Genomic DNA, 21,458 nt, shown 5'->3' with positions numbered 1-21,458 from the left:
TGTAATCCTCGTGGGATAGCACTCGTAGCAATAGTGTATATATTGGGACAATATATATGATAGGGTAGATTTCATTTCAAATGTAAGTTTTCTGTTTTTAAGATAGCAAATTATCAATTTAAGAAGATATATCATATATTAATGTTCGGCTTTATTTTGTCCTTTCATATATTACATTTTTATTTGCACCTATGTACCTAAGTATAAATATGCGGGATTGAATAAACCTCCCCACATTCCAGAATAAATAAAATAATTTTTATAATAAATCATCGGTGTAGTAAATAATACATTTTATTTTGGTTTTTAATAAGATTGCTGAATTTGAATCAACTGGTTTTGTTGAGACCTGATTGTTATGATTATATTCTTGCTACAGCGCCCATATAACAATAAATGTAAAATCCATGACCAAAATACGTGTAATGCAAGAACTTGATATAGGTAACTCGAAACTCACTGATTTAAAAAGGGGTTATGTCGAAAGTCGGTATACATAAATACATCAGCCTCTATGGCTCGGTATATCAGTTGATTAGAACATAATCCGTATATAGGTCGGAAGCCTAGATATCAGCAATTTTACACGTATTGTCTATGATTTTAATAGAGAAATATGCTTCATTTCCTATGTAAAAATAAAATTACTGTCTATGTGAGTGTTATATTTATGCTCTCTACTGTCATCGGGAGACCGAGAGCTTTAAAAATGTAATATGTTTTAGGCGGGCTAATTTACGAGTTGAAGTTCTCCACTTCAGCATGGTGCTATATGGGAGGATACTAATTTTAAATGGTATTTTTTTCGGGAGCTGGAGTCAATACAGTATTCATGAAATTATGACAAACAAACCGCTGAAAGCATATCACTGTCATGGCGTTGAAAAAATTCTCTTATAATACCTTAGCAGACAATTAGTCTATTTTAGATTGATTATCAATTTGACGGCCGGCATAGTCCAGTGGTAACGCATTGGACTGCCATTCCGAAGGTCGCGGGTTCGAACCCGGCGTGCGCAAAAAAATTTTATTTGATTGATTTGTGTTATTTCACAATTAATTAATTAAAATAATATACAGTATATTTGCGGCACGTTCCAGAGTGGAAGATACTACCATTATCGCCCTGGTGTAAGACCACCATTCAGAATTGAAACGTTGCTCCAAATGGCTTTAGCCGTGTTTAGTGACTAGATCTGAATAGCCAGGTACTTCCCCACCTTCCTCTTTCCCTTCCCCACTTACCTTCAGCCTCACAACATCCCCCAATTGGGGATGCCATAGTCTCACTGGCTCCAGACGGGAGCAGTTGGGACTCTTGTGAGGTATTCACTATAACAAAAATAAAAAAAATTAATAATGTCAACATCCCCCATCGATCGACGAACAAAACAGTCCATATTGATAACATTATGCAATTTACGTAAATTTAGATGAGATGGAAGTGCGTAATTATTCACGTAAACGTCTAAAAAGGGAAATATTCTGCAGCTCACCAAGGCTTTAGCGGCCGTTTAGCCAGCTCAAATTTGACTAAGGAATGTCGCACATTGCGAGGGTACGGACTGATTGATACAATTGTCCAATACCCCAAATAAAGGCGAATATTCGCCAAGAGAAAATCCGAAATTCCGCGGGCTTTGAAAAAGTGTTTTTCAAAATTTGGTGCCAGCTTCGAGAAATGCCAGCGATGGTGGATATTAACATAATATTAATTTATAAGAAATAAACTTCTGTCTACTTTCATCAACATTCATTTTCATCGTAGGTTTTTCTTTTCTTGAGTTTTCAAAAGTACATAAACTAATAGCGCACCCATCACCATTAAGTTCAACTTTTCTCAGCAATTCTTTTATTAAAATATCTAGCTATGAATTCTCTGTATTGTATGGGTGTTAGAGGCAAAGTTGGTACGAAATGGTTCTTCGTGAAACGGAATCACACTTTAGTATAAATTTATACTAGGTACTAACATAACCATTTCCAGGTACCTACCTGTATGTTCCAGGGACAACATGGACTCCGTAGAGTCAATTTGAGAATGTATAGTAACAAATTATCGACCAATCTGTTTAATTTCAAATATAGGAAAAATCTTTGAAAAAATAGTAAAAAAACAATTAGTCAATTTCCTAGATAATAATAAAATACTACACAAAAACCAGTTTGGATTTATAAAATCTCTCAGCACACAAGATGCTATTGCTAACGTTAACTTCATACATTTACGAATCTTTAGATAAAGGTAAAAAATGTGCAGGTATATTTATTGATCTAAGGAAAGCCTTTGATAGCATATCGCATAAGATTCTACTAAAAAAAATGAATAATATAGGCATAAAAGACAACGCGATTAAATGGATTTCAAACTACCTAAAAAATCGACCACAAGTCGTAAAAATAAATAATGTTAATAGCGATAAAGAACATTCTGACTTTGGAATCCCGCAAGGTACAGTGCTTGGACCAATTCTTTTCAACATATATGTTAACGACATTTTCTTTCAACCACTACATGGCCAAATTACTTCGTATGCCGACGACACAGTTCTAATAATAAGCGAAAAAACTTGGGAAAACGTAATACTTAAAGCCACTGAAGACATAAATACTCTTAAGAATTTCTTCGACATTAATTTGCTATCACTAAATAGCGATAAAACATATGTAATTCCATTTGCAATACACACAAAAGACATCCCTAAAAATTTTAACATCATCATTCATGACAATTCCAAAATACATAATAAAAATTACTGTCTCCAAAACTGCACAATACTAAAAAACACAAACACAATCAAATATCTAGGAGTAATTATCGATAAAAATTTGAATTGGAAGGAACAAATATGTCAAATTGTAAAAAAAATCAGAAAACTGATATATGTATTTTTAAGAATCAGAAATTTTTTATCTTTAAAAAACCTATATTTAATATATTATGCCTTGGTCCAATCAACGCTACAATATGGTATCATTAGTTGGGGATCCACATACAAAACTAACCTTACTCCAATAGAAGTGGTACAAAGGTTAATAATTAAAATAATATTACGAAAACCTTCCGATTACCCAACGGATCGATTATTCGAAGAATTTCAAGTGCCTTCATTTAAAGATCTTTATATTAAAAATGCACTAATTCAAATCATAAAAGAAAAAGACAAGTATCAATTTCTAACTGAAAACCGTACTAGACTTAAATATATTTTTCCATGCCCAAAATTAAACACTTCCTTTGCACAAAATTATTACACTTACCGGGCAAGAATTTTTTTCAATCGACTACCTGAAGAAATTAGAAACATTAATGATAACATCAAAATAATAAACACTGTAAAAAAATATTTTAAAGACAAACTCACAAAAAATAAAAATGTTTCCAATTGAATTAATCTTAAGAATAACTCACTTCATGAAATATAACTCACTTCATTTAAATGAGTTTAAAATCATTTTATTTTTAATTACATACTTATTGCAATAAAACAATGTATACTCCTCTTCCAGCCACAAGCTAATGCTTCTATGGAAGAGGAGTCCTGAAATATTTTATCTTATATTGTAACAAATAAACAAAAATGTACTTATATAATAAATGTAATAAATAAATAAAAAAATAAAAAAAATAAAAAAAAATATTATTGTATGAAAGCAGAGTAAGTCGCAACCCAGTAACAATTTTCTAGGGGATAATTTTTAAATAAAGAAAATTAAAAAGATAATAAACATACTTAATCTGTTCGAAGTTGACGAATTTCACAAATTTATGTTGTACTCTCTCAAGTTTATCATCCTTATGCTACGTATAAACATGAAGAAAAAAAATCCGCGAGCCGAGCCGCGAATTATTAAGAAGAAACGAAGCAACCGTAAACGGGGCGAAACGCCGGTTTCTCCTAATTTGTGGCTAGGGTCGCGGAAATTTTGTCTGTTTATAAGCATCCTAAGGCTAGCGCCACACTTGACGGAAATTCCGTCGCGGATCTTCCGCTGGAGTCAATCCGTTACCATACGTTGCAGCCACACTGAATATTCAGTGGCGGATTATCAGTCGACTGCCAACGCTTATACAGCGTGGTCGTAATGGATCCGATAGAAGTGATAGCTATTTATGAGGCATTAGAAGAAGAAAGAAAAAGAAAGCGTAAATATTGGGTTCATCCCATAAATACTCTTCGACTAGAAATTGGGCAATTTCATACGTTGTATATGCAACTAAGAAATTATCCAGATAAAGTATTCGAATATTATCGAATGTCCATACAATCATTTGATGTATTGCTGAATTTAACGAAGGACTATATTACCAAGCAAAATACAAAACTTAGAACGGCTATATCTCTCCCAAAGGCAAACTCTATTTTGCACTTCGATAATAAATCTTTCAGTGTCGAACATCCTGTGCGTTCGTCGTCGCCGCGTGTTATCCGCCGAATGTGGCGCGATGCATACAAATACTTGGAATGCGACTTTGCCGATCTTCCGCCGACGGAAGATCGGTGCGCGGAGGACGGAACAGACGCGAGTGTCGGCGGTCCGCCACGGAGCGACCGATCGTCCGCGACGGAACGACCGATCTTCCGCGTAGTGTGCCCGCTATTTGTAATTTATATGCAATTACATGTATTGGCGTTCCGTCGCGGAAATTCCGCTGGAGTCAATCCGTTGGTTACGTTGCAGCCACACTGAATATTCAGTGGCGGATTATCAGTCGACTGCCAACGCTTATACAGCGTGGTCGTAATGGATCCGATAGAAGTGATAGCTATTTATGAGGCATTAGAAGAAGAAAGAAAAATAAAGCGTAAATATTGGGTTCATCCCATAAATACTCTTCGACTAGAAATTGGGCAATTTCATACCTTGTATATGCAACTAAGAAATTATCCAGATAAAGTATTCGAATATTATCGAATGTCCATACAATCATTTGATGTATTGCTGAATTTAATGAAGGACTATATTACCAAGCAAAATACAAAACTTAGAACGGCTATATCTCTCCCAAAGGCAAACTCTATTTTGCACTTAGATAATAAATCTTTCAGTGTCGAACATCCTGTGCGTTCGTCGTCGCCGCGTGTTATCCGCCGAATGTGGCGCGATGCATACAAATACTTGGAATACGACTTTGCCGATCTTCCGCCGACGGAAGATCGGTGCGCGGAGGACGGAACAGACGCGAGTGTCGGCGGTCCGCCACGGAGCGACCGATTGTCCGCGACGGAACGACCGATCTTCCGCGTAGTGTGCCCGCTATTTGTAATTTATATGCAATTACATGTATTGGCGTTCCGTCGCGGAAGTTACGCGACGGAATTTCCGTCAAGTGTGGCGCTAGCCTTACACTACACGGACGAACAAGCGAACCGTCAAGGAGGTCAAGCACAGAACTCACAACATTACTAGCACTCAGCCCTAAATTCCCGTGAAGCAGTGATAGGAGGATAGGTCAGTGCGGCCCACCGTTTTGAAGAGAAGAAGATATTGAAGAAGGTTCTGACTTGAGACTATTTTGTACCCGGTATTAGTTTGTACCTGCACTCACTCTGTACCCAGTAACGAAACGTATTCACAGGACCCACCTCTAATTCTGAAAAGAATATAAGCTACTAGCTGACGTGTAGCCGGCGTTGCTGTGAGTTATCCTTAACCCTTTCACACCCGCATTATTGTTTCCACATTTATTTGTAATGCTTGATAATCAGAAAATTATTAAAAAAAAAATGTTTTTTTTTTTTATTTATTTATTTATTTATTGTTTGTTTGTAAATATTACATAATACAATTAATGAACTTAAAATGTCCAACTAGGCGATTGCCCGTTTTAGGACATTCCAGTATGATAAAGTTTTTACATGTAATATATGGTACATTATAGTGTTGACTATTCTGTTGTTAAAAAAAAAATACATATGTATATTCATACTCTAGAATACTTCCAGTTATATCACGACATATTTTACTATTATTTAGCTGACATAATAACTGAATTAACATAACATAAGCTGAATTAATAGATAAAAACAAGAAAATGAAACTGAATTGAAGAAATTCTGTTGGTAAGGTAATTCAAATGTACCTATATTCATTTTTTTTTTTTTTACTATTGTTTAGCTGATATATTAAACTAAAGAAATATTAATATATAAAACAAGGAAATGAAAAATAACAAAAAATTAAAAATGAAAGTAAAGAAGGAACTTTTCCTTTAAGGAAAAATATCACGAAGAATTGAACAATTTTCGAACTTTCTTTATGTAAAAATACAGTTCCTGTAATGCTAATATAATACCAATATAAGTTAAAATGTAAAGAAGAATGTAAAGAAAAACAAAATTTACAATTTAATTACTGTTTTTTAGCATATTCTCGCATTCAACTCTCCCCAAGACCAGAAGCCAATTGTTTACCTGCATACGCAGAATATTAGTACTCTTTGCCTTCCATGCATCAGGTATGAGATTGAGCAGTTTAGGGCCTAAGTATGGGAATTGTCTCTGTGCTAAAGATGAGGAAGTGGTGGGCGGAACTGTTGGGTTTTTTTTTGCATGTCTTGTATTATGACAGTGGTTTACGGAAGCTAAGTAGTGCCTCTGTTTTTGAGTATGTAAAATGATTTTCCTCATGTATAATTGTCTTACATCAAGAACACGAAACTCTGCGAACAATGAATCGCTGGGGTACCTGAAAGGTTTTTTCAGTATGACTCTTATAAGCGATTTCTGGGATTTAGCTAAGGGATCGAGTATGGTTTTGGCACAACCTCCCCAACCTAAGGAAGCATAGTCTAGTATGGAATTGCACATTGCAAAGTAAATTCGTTTCAAATCATTTAGACATAGAATATTTCTTATTGCTATAAACAGATGTGTAAGTTTCCTGACCTTTGTGGAAGTAAAGGCTATGTGTTTGTCCCATCTCAGAAATTTATCAATGATAATTCCTAGGTATCTTATATTGTCCACACATTCTAAGGTATTGCATTTACATGTAATAGTGTCGTAACAATGGTGTATTCTAATGTTAATAATTTCTTGTGGTTGACCCGCTTGAGTTGAACTGAAGCAGATGAATTTCGTTTTATCCGAGTTTAGAGTGAGGAGATTACTATCTAGCCACTGTTTAACTTTGTTTATGCCAAATTCAGCTTTAATGCAAGACTCATTCCAGGTTTTGCCTTCGAATAAAAGTACTGTATCGTCAGCAAATGTAATAATGTGGTCTGCAAATGAAGTATTACATAAGTCATTTATATAAACATTAAACAATATGGGACCTAGTGTACTTCCTTGCGGTACGCCATATTTAATATTGGCAGGATCACTTAGAGTACCGTTAATATCCACTCTTTGGCTCCTGTTTTCTAGGTAACTAACAAACCACTTGAAAATTTGACCCTGTATCCCAATTCGCTGTAGTTTATTCAGCAGAATTTTGTGCGAGATAGTGTCGAACGCTTTAGCTAGATCTAAAAAAAGTGCAATGCATTTACTACCTTTATCTAGATTGTTAGAGATGATTTTTGTCAAATTAGCGATGGCGTTTTCAGTGCTTAAACCTTTGCGAAAGCCGAATTGTCTACTAGAAAGGATGTTGTTATTTTCGAGATAAAGGATGAGACGGTTCTTTACAATTTTCTCCATAATTTTAGAGACAGAGTTGAGCAAGGAAACAGGCCGGTAATTATGTATCAGTGATTTGTCCCCACTTTTATGTAGTAAAATGACGATTGACTGTTTTAAATGGTTAGGGAATTTCCCTGAATTAAAGCTTAGATTCGCAATGAACGCAATCGGTATGGCTATGTATACTTTAATGATTTTTAGAAGATTTGATGAAATCTTATCGGGACCACATGCTTTTGATGATTTAAGGTCGTCAATTATCTTCATGACTTCGTAAGTTGAAGTTGTGATTGAGTCTATTTTGTGACCGATCCTAGGGATAGTTAAATTGGCGAGAGCGGTTTCTGATTTCTTACACTTATCGAGAATTTTTTTCGCAAGTGTGTCACCCACAGATGAAAAGTAACTATTTGCAAAGTTTGCCATATCTTTGGGGACTTCAGAGTTTGATGTGTTAATGTATAGCGATTTTATTTCAGAAGATTTATTGATTTTGGATTTGGTTATGTTGCGAAAGGTATCCCAAAAACGTTTTGGATTGCAGTTGTTTTCGTAAATGAGTTTTTTATAATAATTTTCTTTCGCCGATGTAATTAATTTCTTACACAAAATTCCTATATTTTTTATAATAACATTGTAATACCAAATTCTCAGGATATATTTTTGCCTTTTCATGAAGATGATTTCTTCTGTGAATCGATTTAACTAGCCCCAGGGTGATCCATGGTGTGAATTTAATTTGTTTATTAGATACGGTTATATTACTTGTGTGTTTTGATATATACTCGTGTAGTTTGATAATAAATTCTTTCATTGCTAAGTCAGTATCTGATTTATCTAGAACATTTAGCCAGTTTTCTGCGCTCAAGTCCTCAATTAACTTGTTGAAATTAGTTTTAGCAACGTATTTAATTTTCGAAGAAGTGGGAGGCTTGTTTTTAAGACAAAGAGATGTTGTATAGTGGTCTGAAATAGTTGAGTGTATAACAAAAGTGTCAATAAAGTTAATATTTTTTACATTGATGTGATCAAGACAGGATTTACTCGAGCCCTGTTCACGAGTAAAGCTGTTAATAGTCTGTGTGAAACCATTTTCCGCGAGTAGACATAGATAATCGATTGATTGACGGTGGTAGTCAGGGATAGTGTTAATGTTTAAATCTCCCATTATAATTTGCTGTTCAAATTTTTTCGCATTGTTTAAAATTTCTTGCAATGAAGAAAGGAAGGGGTCAATATTGATGAAGGAAGGAGATCTGTAAATGGCAAATATGCATATGTTATTATTCAATACTATTTTCATACAGTTTGATTGTGCTAAAGTAATTTCCTCTACATGAGCTTTAATTCCGTCCTTGATGTAGATAACAATTCCACTGGATTTGTTGAGGTTGGTTGTGGTGTGATATTCAGAGTAATTGTGGATTGATTTTACGGTGTAGTATTTATTTAACCAGCATTCGGTTAATATTATAACATCGAAAGATGAATTAAATTGATCAAGAAAAATTGTAAAGTCATCTAGATTTGAAATGCTTCTAATATTCTGGTGTATGATTTTTAGACTATATGAGTCCCAGTTATAGTTGTTTAAATTCTCCAGATCTCGAATTATATTCATATTAATGCTAATTACAGAATCATTGTAATTATCCGAAGGTAACTGAAACATAATTATGATTAAATTTACTATGATGTGTGGTGGTGAACCCGTAGTTCTTTTGCGAAAAGTCTGCAAACAAAAAGTTAAAAACGAAAGTGTAAATTACTGTGTTGTTAATCGGTGTTTTATTAATATATTGTATAGTAGAATGTGAGTTCTGATTATTCGAGTATGATGCGTATTTTACTTCGAGATGAAAGTTGAATCCACTAATTATATTAGATGTAAAAGATGTTATAAAAGATGATGGTGTTGGTATGTTTCGTATAGAGCAATCTAAGCAGTTGATGATTATGTAGATATCTGTCATGAAGGCTGCAAATACAAAAAATATGAAAACAATAAAATCAATAAAATGGCCAAATGCAAAGTATGTGCTGATTCTGTAGAGGAGTTGATGCGAAAAAAAATGCCAAAAAACAATAATTAAATACCATAACATGCGAAAAATGCAAAGAAGAACCAATACTAGGACATATTTATGTAAATTAAGATTTTTTCCAGATTTACATAGATTTGTTGGGAACATAATCTTACAAAGACTCTCGCTGCTTGTGATACGTACATATGAGTTTGATTGAAGCACAGAGAGAGGAAATAGAGAGAGTGCATTATTATGAGATAATGAGAGAACATTATATAACATGAATGATAATGTTGATACATAGTATTCCCACTTAAAATATATTTTAACTGTAAAGTGCATACTATAGTGTATAATGCTTCTGATTATAATTGTTAGGTGTGATAAAGGACAATAATTAAATTTAGTAACATGTGAAAAATGCAAAAGTATGATTAAAAATGTGCGAATAAAATATGTAAATAAAACAGTAGTAAAGGTTTTTGAGAAATACAAAAACATTATTTTGACAGAGCTCGAGCATTTGTAGTTAATGTAAATTCTGTAAATACAAGTGAATATAATAAAAGTTAGCCAAAATAAAAAGATTATTGAAGAAAATAAGAGCATCATATAGTGAGTAAATAAGATATTACTACTCTGATTCCTACGAGAACATGAAGGAAGAATAATATTTACCCAGTAAACAGATATTTTAAAGAATACTAAAACAGCGTGGTTTTTGTTGCTTAGAGGAAGAGTATGGTTAGAATTTTTAATTGTAAGATTCGCAATTTTTATAATAATTTTGATGTTACTAGGGAAAGCTACTAATGAAAGTAAGAAAGAATTATTTTGATAAAAATTAGGTATTATGCTTAGGGTGTGTGAAAAGTATATAGCGGTAATATTCAAATAAAAACTTGTAGTGAAAGTATTATTTATGGAGATATATAATTTTTTTTTAGAGAGAGCTAACGAAACGTGAGATACAGTCAAAGGAGGTAAAGTATAATAAAAATAGTGAATGCTGATATAAACAATTTTCACACTGATAATGTTGCTACATGAAAGAACTCCTAAAAAGAGTAGGAATGCATTATTTTCAATTAAAACATTATTATTTATAAAGACAAAGAAATAACTCATGAGAAAACTTGCGATGAATATGATATTATCCGGATTATTTTTGTTTAGCAGTGCAGTAAATGTTGAGGTACTTTTTATCATCTGTCATAGTTGTTGGCGTTTTTCTCGATCAAGATCAGTGATGTTTTTAATCGTAATAATTTTGGATGTATCCGTATGTCTTAGTAGAATGCGCCCCAAAGATGACCAAGAGTATTTATAGTTATTTTCTCTGGCGAATTTTTTAGTTTGGGAGAGTAAGAATTTTCCTTTTTGAGTTAGATGATCTGACACGTAAATCCGTTTTGCTTCTTGAGATAGCCCTAGATCTGCTGTATTGAGTTTGCTTGAACTGGAGGTAGAGGATTTTTTATAGTCTTTGATTTTGAGTAGGAAGTCATCTCGAGATTTAATACTATTGAACGACACTATTACAGACCTGGGATTTTTTTCGGACAGTTTTGGTCCTAGTCTGTACATTTTATTGATTTCAGATTGTAAAGGTATCGAGGTATCTCCGTAATTTATGATTTTTGATATCTTTTTAAGAGTTTACATAATATTTTTATTTTTAGAAATTAGTCTATGTTAATTTGGCTTGACATTGGACGTCAGAGGATATTTTTTAAATAGTAGGTTATAATAAACATAACACTAAAGTAGTACAAATAACTGTTTCATGACAAAAATGCACATTTACAATGTAGTGATAATCTGTAAGGTACAAACAAATAACATTTTAATCTGGGATAATAAATCTTTAAAAATTCGACATACTAGTCGAAAACATGTCCGTCACTACCAGTATTAATTTGAATGAACATTGAAATTAATTTACAATATTCTGGCAAATAACTATGGACAGTGAATTGAACTGATGTTATTATTGTAGAACGTACCTATTTATCGTACCCAGTAAAAGTACCGGGTATTTCCATGCGATACTTTGTACTTGTGACAGATCTCTAAAATACCTGGTTCCAAAATACTTAAATATTTTATACCGGGACTAAATATTTTTAATAGGTACTTTTACCAGGTATATTTGGTAGGTATTTTTAATATATATTTTTGATGGGTATTTTTAGTAGGTATTTTTAGTAGGTATTTTTGATGGGTATTTTCAGTAGGTATTTTTGATAGGTATTTTGGATGGATATTTTTGATGGGTATTTTTGACCGGTATTTATGATAGGTATTTTCTTGAAGGGTAGTATTTGTGACCGGTATTTGATCTGATATTTAGCGACGGGAAAAATGTGTGGAATTTTTTCGAAATGGAATCCCGTAGCAACCCCCCCCCCCCCCCATGGATTTAGAAAAATTATTATGGGGAATCACATATGATGATTTTGCCTGTGCGGAATTTTTTTTCAACGAACTTCTGTAACAACCTCCCCCCCATGGATTCCAAAATTTTGTGGGGAGTACTTATTTTGAAATTTTTTGTGGGGAATTATGGTTTACAGAAATACTTTAACAACCCCCCTCCCATGGATTTCAAATATTTCGTGAGGATGTTTCATTTTGAAAAAAAAATTGTGGGGAATAATGTTTTTCAGAAATTCTGTAACAACCCCACCCCCCCACGGATTTCGAATAGTAAAACGGGGAATCAAGCTCCCGTAGAATATTTGTGGGATATGTGGGTAGAATTTATGCGAGTTCATTAGAATTACTTATTCTGAATCAATACTTTTGGGTATTTTGTCACCGGTATTTTTTTGTACCTGTACTCATTAGAGGAGAGGCGTATTTATCGTACCCAGTAAAAGTACCGGGTATATTCATGCCGTACTCTGTACTTGTGACAAATCTCCAAAATACCTGGTTCCAAAATACTTGGTTTAGTATTTGTATCACAGGTCTTGAAGTACTTCGTACTTTAAAATATTACTGACTTCTCACTCTCGTCGGTTAGAAAGTTATATGAGGAAAAGGGACAAAGAAATATTTTTGCTTTCGTCACTGTAAAATACAGATGCCTTTTTGCTCTTTCCTATTAGAAAGGTGTACGAGGAAAAAGGACAGTTATGAGTATTTAGCCACGGTAATCTCCATTGTCTGATGGTGAATGTCTATGGTAAAACTGTTGACAGCTGAGTGTCTATGGCATGGTGTTTGATAGAATATTTTATTTATGGTGTTTGACATCTTCACATCCTGAACTTTGTGTAGTTACTGCGCCGTTGTGGAGATTTTATTGGCAGATTTTAATAAATTGTTTATCCGATATTAGCGAGATGGCTTTGTACCACTGGGATCTTCCACATCCGCTACAAGATAGTGGAGGGCGGCCGAACTCCACTATTGAAAAATACTTCGCAGATTACGGTTTGCTTTCAGCGCATTCGAAGATAAAGTCACGAAATAGTTGACTGAATGAACCTTCCGTAGTATTCCAGGAATAAATAATACGGCGGTAGAGGTGACGGAAAGGCTCCTGCATTGAATTTATCAGGTAAAAAATCAACATAAACATTCAATAACAATAATCTTATGTCTTGAAAATAAAATACAGATCTTTGTGAGGTTATGATGTGTTAAAAAATTCTGGTAATTTCCTAGGTATTGCTGACTACTTGTGCGCACTTACTCTGATCAAATCCCACACCAGGGTCTACCATCTTTACGAAGATGTATTCAGGGCAACGTAAAATGGTTAGTAGAAGAAAAGACTTGTTATTTTACATGTAATTCATCAACAATGTCACCGGCGAAATGACTGTGTTGAAAAAGTGTTATATTCATGTCGATCAATGAATTGAAACGAAAACATTAGCAAAACCAATAAATATGCTTTAATGCTTTCACGGAAAATAGGAATAATTATTAGCGTTGATTGGAATGAACCAGAAAATCCAAATTCTGCTGCCGATGTCGAGGCGTTTTAAAAAGGTTTGGAGTTAACAGTAAGTTACCTGTAGAGATAATATTACAGACAGCAATGTAGGAAAACGCGTTAATTTAATTTCATGACCATATTATATATGTTTTGTTAAAATGATGTAACTGTTTCACGCTTAATAAATAATTTCTAGGCAGTGTAATACGCCTTACAACATTACGCTACGAATGTACAAAAAATAAAAATCATATAAAAAAACTCTCAAACATTATTTATTTTGAACACCTGTAAGTAATATTATTCCTTCTCGTTCTTCCCCTCCCTTCCCCTCAACTTCCCTTCTCAGTGCCCAGCACGCCTAAGGTCCCCGCGACTCGCCGTCTACAGATACCCATGGTAGGTATAAAATATTTAACCCTTAAATGCATACTGTTGCAAAACTGCAACATACCGTTCTAACCACCTTTAACTCTTTGGTGTATACTTAATGAATGCCGTTTTAGAATTATCAAGTTCACGGTAATATATTTTATCGAGTGGCATCACCTTTTTTTTCTTTCGCGAATGTCAAATGTCACTTTTTCTTTAACAAAGTGAAGATTCTCGAAAATTGGTTGGAGGTTAGAATTACAGTTTTGTTTTGCTGTTATTATTTTAATTTTCTTAGGTAAGTAGATACAATAATACAATACTTATATGTAATAACTCGTATTTTTCCGGTACAATAATTAGTTTTGAGAAATTTTTTTAGGTTTTTTATTTTTTTTCATACGTAAATTGTTCATATTAATTTTTATTAAATACATGGTGTTGTAAACCTGCAACATTTTTTTTAATCAAATATCATTAAAAAATTACAAAAAAAATAAAATTCTTTATATTTCCTTGCATATGCATGTAAATATCTACAAAATATATTTTTTTCCAGAAAAATAAATAAATCATGCATTTAAGGGTTAAGAATATTTTGTAGTTTTGTACCTCAGCACGCCTCAGGTCCCCGTCACTCCCGGTCCCCAGTACCCAGATACACAAAGTAGGTATAAAATATTTGGAAGTGTTTTGTACCGGGTATTTTTTTGTACGTGTACTCATTGTACCCAATATCGGAAAGTACTCACAGGACTCACCTCTAGTACTCATTGTACCCAGTAACGAAAAGTACTCATAGGACCCACCTCTATTGTCCATACTGGCGATACTCCATAATAGATTAATAGTAATAATAAAATTTAAAACGACCGCTCAGAAAGCGACTGTTCCCTAACCGTCTAAGAAAACTCAGACGGCGAACGATCATCGATGGTCACGAGTTTGCTTTGCGGCTAACTCCAGACCTGCCTCACGCTCAAGGAACCGCGCCACGTCTCCTGTCTCCTCATCACGGAGTGTAACTCTGGTAGAGTGTACACGTAACGAGGGAGGAAGTACTGCAGAAATGATCCTGTGAAGTACAGTCCTACCGAAAGCAATGATTCCCAGGGTAAATATTCACGTGTTACAACTGTTCATACGCGAGCCGCACACGGAGGTTACTCCCTCTAGTGGCTGTAAATTGTAGAGAAGTATAAAACTATGAAGTCAAGATATTTACAAAAATCTGCCAGAAAACGAAACACCAACGAAAATAATAAAATAAATGGAAAAAAACATGACGGCAATTGACCAAAAATAGTCAACAAGATTAAAATAGCGCCACCTATGAAAATCAAGTAAGACTAGCATGAAGCAGAAATAGCACAAATTCAAGTTCTAAAAGACTAGTGCAGATGTCGCTCTCGAACTAATCTCTACTCAAAATTTCAATATTTTTACAATTCAAGTCCCCCAAATATGTATGTGATTAGAAATTATAAAATAAAATGCGAAACAGAACTCTCAGTACAATAAGATAATAGGAAAAAATAGTATTTCATGAAAAAAATCATAATTTGTTAGGCATAATCGGAGGTCGCTGAAACAGTCGACCTGAATAAATACAGGCAGAAAACGTTGGTGCCATTTACCCTTTCAGTAATCCATAAACCATGCGTGTTTTGTTGTGCAATATAATATGTAGGTATAATAAATACAGGCAGAGAACGCTGGTGCTATTTATCCTTCCGGTAATCCGTAAACTATGCGTGTTTTATTATAAAATATAATATATGTAATAAATGCCATATTATCAACAGAATTGAGAAACATAATAAAGCCACTATGTTGAGGTTAAACAATCTTCATTGATTGGTAGAGTGTCGAGATTTTCAAACCACAACAGAATAAGAACGCGTGATATCATCAATTCTTTCATTTTAGTCATTTAAAATGCCCTTCTCTGTTATTATTATTATGAAGAAAGTTTCGATAATAACAGACCAAGTCCGGCTTTATCGGTTAGCGAAATTAAGTTTAAGTCATGGATATTCTGTTGTCGCTCAAAAGATGCCACCGGTGGCGTTGGTAATTTATCATCATAGATATTTATGGCAGATCTGGTAAAGGAAATGTATTTACGAACGTAAAGCCGAAACGCCCAGAAAGCCACTTAACAGGATAAGGGCAAACACGTAAGGTAATGAAATCCTATGGTTTATAGGTCTTTAAAAATATGGAAGACCAAGACAGTTCTATACAAAGAAAGACCTATTATAGCAATAGACTTAATAAATAATGAATATAGACTTGTTCATAAGATTAAAGCCGTGAAAATTGGTGGAAGCAAAGGAATCTAAAGACGTTCGAAATCTATTGTTTTAGAGAAAAGCTAGAAAATTTTGTGAATTATTTGCCATTTCAAAACAGCAATCTATAAAGTTTCACTAAATTATTGGAGTCAACCAAAGTATATCTAGTATTTTGGGTAGAGAGCATTGACCATTTAATACAGCTTTATATTTTTAGAAAATATATATAAGTGGTCATTATTAATTAGCATTTATTTTGACGGCCGGCTAGTCCAGTGGTAACGCATTGGACTGCCATTCCGAAGTAGCCCAGTCAATGAAGGTTTTGTGTCGGAACTAATTCCCCGGAAGCTGAATTTCTCACAGATGTTAGAAGACCTTTAAACATGTATTTTTACAAAAGTCCCCGACTTTCCCCCTTGTGCTTCCTTCCCCACCCCCTCTTGAATATATTTTTCAAAGCCTTTCGGAATACGCTAATATCTCCTTAATGGTTTTATTAAATCAGACTATTTATTTTTTGTTTAGTTTTTAATTAGTTGTTCTATAAAATTGTATTCTTTCATTTTTGCGAGAAAAGCTATACAATCTCTACAATTTATTAGTAAAGAAAAAATATCAGTTTTTAAAATAGTATTTCAGAATATATTTGCACATAACTTTTTTCTGAGCCTGTTAACGAAAAAAAATAAATCAACAAAACTTGTAGACAATATTTTTAGCTATAAAATAATGTATATAATGATGGGTTTTAATTTATAATAAGGCACGTAGGCTTAATAAGGAGCACGGCGCGCGGCAGCGGCTCGAACGCGCAGCGGTTCGCGGCGCAGCGATAAATTACAAAAACCTATGGAAAGTAATGATTAATTCATGTGTTTGCTTTATTTTTGTAACAAATTCATCTAAAGTTGAAGAGTTTTATTGTTATTTACCAGTTTTAGTTCGGAGGGGGGGGGGAATATAAATATTTTCCCCTACCCAATGAAGCGCTTTCATTATCCACCAACCGCCGTGCCCCGGTCTGGATAAACAGTCGTATTATGTTGTATGATTGTAACTTATTATTTAAATAAAGTTATGTGAAAGAAGCCAAAAATACCTAAGACAGCGTGGGATTACCCTTTCATCACATTAAAATATTGCAGACTTATGTTATGGCGAAGTTCTAAAAAATCTTTTGTGGAAATTCTCACTTGTTTTATTATGTGCACTTATCAACAATAAAATACCGAAACAACAAATCACTTAAAATAGTGCATAGATCTAAAATGGTTTACTTTCAAACAAGCTTCTTAAAATATTATAATGACAAAACGGTTTGTAAATTATATACTTATCAATATTATCTATGACAAAATTAGGCAAATATTCAAATAATTTTCTAGTCAAGGGAGTCTTCCATTTCTTCGTCATACTGGGGTGTGTTCAGACATGATAATCCGTTACAGTTGTCGCACATGGCAGAGTAGGTAAATCCAGATTTTCTGCAGCCACAGTAATTTCCACATCCAGACTTGCAGGAACAGGACACCAAAGAAAGAAGGTCATCAGGAGCAAATGGTTTCATAAATTTCTTCTTTCCACCATTTTCATTTACATTTTCATACCTCCATCCCCAGTTTATAGGGTTTAGTTTGTTTCCTAACCAAAACTGTACTTGCAAATAAACTCTCAACAAATTTTGATGACACTATTCTGAAGTCGTTGGTAGTTTTGCCAAGTCAAATTTAGATTTAAAAGCTGATTTTGTCGTTAGTCTGGTAAACTTATAGTATCGAGCTTCGTTTAAATTAGAGAAGCTACCAAGACCATACATGGCGAGAGCGAATTTTTCTCCATTTTGCAACAAGTTCTCTTCAGTTGCATCTTTTTTCCAGAAATGCCTCAGCTGCGCGTTTTGCTTCGGGATTGTTTTTCATCATGTCAATAGCTTTTAGCTTTCCTAACCCATATAAAGGTGAGGTCGTATCACAGCCCGTAATAGTGCGTAAATAGCATGTGATTTAGAATATATTTATGTATCATTAAAGGTTTCTTTATGATGTAGAAAGTTCTTGAAGGGGCCTTTCCACCAACATCTTTACAGAAAAAAATAGATTTTCCTTCAGGAGCAAGACTTAAAAATAATACCAAAAGATCACTATCCGTGCCAACAACAATCACTTTTGAGAAGATGTTGAGTTTTTCGATGCCGGTTAGTACAGTGTCAATATCGGCATCACCTGCGGCCGTGACTGTTTTCAAAACAGATTCACTAAATTCATGACACAGTATTTCAATCATTATTTTTGTTGTTATTAGATAAGAAAGCTTCCTTCTTAGTCAAACAACGTGTAGTGAAGTTTAATCCAATATCGCACGATGAGTTGTTAGCCGAACTTCGTCTTTGCTCTTCATATTTTACAGTTGGTTCTTCAGGGTATCCATCGAAAACGACAATAGAATATTTGCCAAATATAATATGGACGAAACGTGAGTATGATTTAATGATGTCTCCGTAAGAAGTTTCAGTTTCCCAAACAACAGAGTGTAGGAGGTATCCCCCATCGATGACTATTGCAGCATTTTCCAAATTAACTTCGTCATGAATACTTTCGCTAAATACTTTCGCCATACATGATTTTGTTCCTTTACGAAGGAAGACTTCATCAAAAATAGACGGGGGTCTTGAAGCCAATTCATATCCTAAGTAGGTCTAAAGCTTGCTAGGACTATCACTAATGCACAGTATTCTGTTAAATAACTGCTGGGGGTTTACTGCAACTTGTCTCGTCCTAACACTTGCGGATTTGAATCTTGCTAGGTAGTCACCATGTCTTTCCTTTTCAGTCTTATATATCCAAAATTACATCCTTTCATTTTTTGAACAGCTGCCAGGCCCACCTCATAAGCATTATCACAATTGACACTATTATCTGAAACAAACCCTAAAGATAAAGACATCAACTCCCCTGAGAGCTTGGCGAACGGGCTGTGCTGTCTTAGCCATGATGTATATTTTCCTATATCTAGCTCACCCCTTTTCTTCCGTGATTCGCGCAGCTCAACATACTGTTCACTAAAATCAAATTCTATACCTATGAATTCTTCAATGCTCTCTTGCACTTTCACGCAGTAAGTGATTCCAAGTTTCCACTTTGAAAAAGCGCCGTCAGTGATTCCGCGCCCATGTGTCAAACCGCCAACTGACTTCATTGGTCGCATGAGACACTGCTCGATGATGATGTCCGTCCACGTACCGGACCAATATCTGTCGCTTCTTCTTATTATAAAGTACCCATTTTTAGTGAATAGTTTATATTATTCTTTGGTTATTCTTGATTCGAGTTGCAACATACCTTGAACGTACATATGTGCTGATTTTGCGTATGGTAAATGTCCTGCCGAGTTGAAAAATGGAAGCATATCAACAATAGTATTTAGGTGCATTTTCCGATTCCCGGACTTCTCTGCAAATATAAATCTAAGCATGAGGTCGATGCAATGTAGAAGGTAAAGCCACAACTTGGCAGTCCTACTCGATGATTCCTTAATCCTGTCTTCACTTGCTTCAGTATATGGAATCGTCTCTTTTAGATTGTCATCATTATTAAACTCCTCCATATCTTTTTTCCGCGTAACTAAATCTTGATACATATTTCTATTTGTCTTAATTTACCATCAATATCTTGCTATTCTTCTCTCATTACGTGGAAAAGAGACGCTGCTGTTTAAGTGTAGGCTCTGTTTGCCCGAGAATATTCATGACCCTGGAGCATGTAGGACTTGTGAGGACGCGTAAACTGATTCTCAAAAATTTCCCACATACTTTTATTTAAATAATAAGTTACAAACAATCATACAACATAATACGACTGTTTAGCCAGACCAGGGCACGGCGGTTGGTGGATAATGAAAGCGCTTCATTGGGTAGGGGAAAATATTTATATTCCCCCCCCCCCCTCCGAACTAAAACTGGTAAATAACAATAAAACTCTTCAACGTTAGATGAATTTGTTATAAAAATAAAGCAAACACATGAATTAATCATTACTTTCCTTAGGTTTTTGTAATTTCTCGCTGCGCCGCGAACCGCTGCGCGTTCGAGCCGCTGCCGCGCGCCGTGCTCCTTATTCAGCCTACGTGCCTTATTATAAATTAAAACCCATCATTATATACATTATTTTATAGCTAAAAATATTGTCTACAAGTTTTGTTGATTTATTTTTTTTCGTTAACAAGCTCAGAAAAAAGTTATGTGATAATAACTTATTAGATAGCCTAACATAATAATATCATTAATTATCTATGTTGGGATTGTGTTTACTCATTTACTGGGCAGTGACCTATGGTGAATGTTTAGATAATTATATTATTCCTATCAATATGTTCGTTCAGTTCGTTTTGATAAAAGGTGGAGATGACACAGTTGTGTGCGCGACACGGTTCAGGGATATTGACATTTTAAAAGTGATAAAATTTATGCCAAAATATTTTTCGTATATACATAAAATTAATTATTTAATACAGAGGTGAGTTTAAACGTAATACCTATACATATGTACCTATCACATGTAGGAGTCCTGAAAGTGAAAATTGTTGGTCTGAACTCCACATTGTGTAAAGAAGAAACTTGTACCAAAATCAACAATTTCTTCAAAGATTTGAAAGCATCATGAGTGACCGTGTAATTTGGTGATCATCTAGTAAATTCTGAAATACTATTTTAAAAACTGATATTTTTCCTTTACTAATAAATTGTAGAGATTGTATAGCTTTTCTCGCAAAAATGAAAGAATACAATTTTATAGAACAACTAATTAAAAACTAAACAAAAAATAAATAATCTGATTTAATAAAACCATTAAGGAGATATTAGCGTATTCCGAAAGGCTTTGAAAAATATATTCAAGAGGGGGTGGGGAAGGAAGCACAAGGGGGAAAGTCGGGGACTTTTGTAAAAATACATGTTTAAAGGTCTTCTAACATCTGTGAGAAATTCAGCTTCCGGGGAATTAGTTCCGACATTGGGTCTTTTTTTCCCTTCATTGACTGGGCTAAAGGTCGCAGGTTCGAACCCGGCGTGCGCAAATAAATTTTATTTGATTAATTTGTGTTATTTCACAATTAATTAATTAAAATAATATATAGTATATTTGCGGCACGTTCCAGAGTGGAAGATACTACCAGTATCGCC

At 34.2% G+C, this 21,458-nt stretch overlaps 1 protein-coding gene and 1 non-coding gene across 2 annotated transcripts in view; both read right to left on the bottom strand.

The window, feature by feature from the left end:
• The window catches only part of Flo2 (flotillin-2), a 710,730-nt gene that overhangs the window by 252,287 nt on the left and 436,985 nt on the right, over positions 1–21,458 (bottom strand). The gene's annotated exons all lie outside the window — the stretch shown is intronic.
• Positions 14,854–15,074, bottom strand: LOC149412590 (small nucleolar RNA U3). Its single transcript, XR_016304533.1, has one exon. It is a non-coding gene; the product is annotated as a small nucleolar RNA U3 (small nucleolar RNA).

Source organism: Hesperophylax consimilis, chromosome 22 (assembly GCF_061612785.1).
Source record: "Hesperophylax consimilis isolate HC1 chromosome 22, BYU_Hcon_1.0, whole genome shotgun sequence".
Lineage (NCBI taxonomy): Eukaryota > Metazoa > Arthropoda > Insecta > Trichoptera > Limnephilidae > Hesperophylax > Hesperophylax consimilis.
This window is presented reverse-complemented; position numbering and strand designations above follow the sequence as displayed.